This window comes from Octopus bimaculoides, chromosome 1, assembly GCF_001194135.2.
Source record: "Octopus bimaculoides isolate UCB-OBI-ISO-001 chromosome 1, ASM119413v2, whole genome shotgun sequence".
Lineage (NCBI taxonomy): Eukaryota > Metazoa > Mollusca > Cephalopoda > Octopoda > Octopodidae > Octopus > Octopus bimaculoides.
In genome coordinates, this window is record NC_068981.1 from 196238280 (window position 1) to 196240740 (window position 2461).

At 39.9% G+C, this 2461-nt stretch overlaps 1 protein-coding gene across 2 annotated transcripts in view; it reads right to left on the reverse strand.

The window, feature by feature from the left end:
• LOC106879374 (transcription factor GATA-3) overlaps window positions 1-2461 on the reverse strand; it is a 121460-nt gene that overhangs the window by 68525 nt on the left and 50474 nt on the right. The gene's annotated exons all lie outside the window — the stretch shown is intronic.

Consider the following 2461-nt stretch of genomic DNA (forward strand, 5'->3'; position numbering starts at 1 on the left):
TACATGTATATATATATATCTATATATGTATTATGTATATATATATATATATATATATATATATGCATGCATACGTACTTACACGAACGTGTGTATGTGTGTGTGTACATACACATCTGTTTTCTACATGTAAATATACATACATGGATACACACACACACACACACACACACACACTGCGCGCGCATACACGAATACTGTTAGCAAATTTTCTAGATCGAGATCAATATTCTTGTACTGCAAGAAGGCAACAGACGAAATAATCTGAAGAATTGAGGATAAATTTATAATGAACAACACATACAGAAACACACACACACACACACATATGCTCACTCACGCACTCGTGCGCTCGCGCAGGCACACACACAAGCACACACACAATTACACAAACGTACTGGTGTAGACATAGCCACACGCATTCACTCAACTGACCGACATACGCTTAGTCCCTCTCACACAAACGGATACACTAAAATATGCATGCACACACACACACACATTCTTGACGCATACGCACAGCTATATATGTGTAGAAGAATTCTGAAGAGAATGGAAAGGCTTAGAGGTTTTTCACAGACAGACAGACTTCGAAAAGTGGCAGGGAGAGACCAAAATATTATTGTAGAAACCAGGTAAATACACCAACTGACCACAGATCAGCCGGTCAAAGCAGACACCAACAGATCAACCAGCCTACCAGCTAGTCACCCAATCCATTCATGGAAAGAAAAAACATTCGAAAACAGAACAAAAGTCAGCAAAACACCATATTTGTTGTTTTTAATGAATGGCTGTGTATATGAGGGAAGTGGAGGAGGAGGAGGAGGAGGAGGGGGAGGGGGAGAGGAGCAGGAGCAGGGGTTGAATAAGAGGAAGGAGGAATGGGGTACGAAGGTTTGTAGTGAAGAGTACTAGATAAGGGTACACGGGTATTGTTGTTATGACTAGCAGTATTGTGTCAAATAACAGGTGAGAGCATAGAGAGGCGGTTGTGTGTGTGTGTGTGTGTGTGTGTGTGTGTGTGTGTGTGTGTGTGTGTGAGTAGATCAGAGTACAACAACTATGTTTGAAAATAATGTTTATATTTAAATGAGGTTATATGAATTAAAATCTCATTAAATTTGATTCATCGTTAATGAGGGGCTGTTTAATTGCTTTACGGTGTGTTAAGGTTTATTGTTGTTGTTTTTTAAAGCCCAAGTCAAATCAGGACCGAGCAGTGCTGCCTGTACAACCGTGACCATCACACAAACATTATTTCAACGCACATAATGTAACTAGGAGTACATTGGCTAAAGTATCTTCCCCCCCCCCCCATATTCTTGTATCAAATCCAGACCGACCCTTAACAAGTAGACCCACGATGAAAACTGATTTTTTTTCTTTATTTTATTATATTTTATTTATATATTCATGGGCCTATTTTTTCACGCGTGGCTTAGTGGTTTGGGCGTTCGGCTCACAAACGAAAGGTCGTGAGTTCGATTCACGGCGGCTCGTTGTGTCCATGAGCAAAGACACTTTATTTCAAATTGCTCCAGTCAAACGGGTTTGCGTTGTAACGCTGTGTGCCACGCTGAATCTCCCTGAGAACTACGATAAGTACATTCTTGTTTGAGGTGGGGTACTCAGCCACGTGCTCGAAAATTTCACAAGCCAGCTGTTCCGTTCATCAAATTAATTGGAACCCTCTGCCAGTTAGTTATTATTACTTTTTTCTCCATCTCGTACTTTTCCAGAGACAATTCACCTTGGGTTGTAGCATTTAAGAGTGAAATTTCCTTTGACCTTAAGGCGATTAGTATTTTGTTGTTTATAAGTTCATGTAAAGGATAAGATGAAGATTAGCTCTTTAAGGACAGAAGTGTTTAGATGACTAAATATCAAGATATTTATGAGTTTCGATGCATGTCAGAGTGTTTGCACGAAAACAAGTAGCAGTGCTCATGTGGGGATATGTGAGGATTTCTGGTAGGAAATGGGGAAGAAGAACCAGAAGACAGAAAGATGATAAGGGACTTGAATAAAGAAGGAACCACACAGACGTTTCACATCTACAGTTGGACGAATCAGAGAGGTTTATTATGAAGAGCAGAAGTTCACCGCATCTTTCTGACTCTTCCTTTCCCGAAGTCTTTGGTGCCGAAGGCATCGATAATATCAAAAGGAAACAGTTGAAACAACATGGTACCAATATCTTAGCAGACTTTGCTGGTAGTTGTCAGAGATCAACACGTCGAAATTATAAGGAACTCCCCCCAAAACCAAGGCACCGGAATGGTAGAATGTGTGTGTGCGTTTATATATATATATATATATATATACATACGCACATACATATTTGCGTGTGTGTGTGGGTGTGTGTGTGTGTGATATGCCTCTATATATCTATGCATGTATGGAGATAGAGAGATAGATTAAATTTCTACGTCCACCAAACAAACTCGTGTATATATAT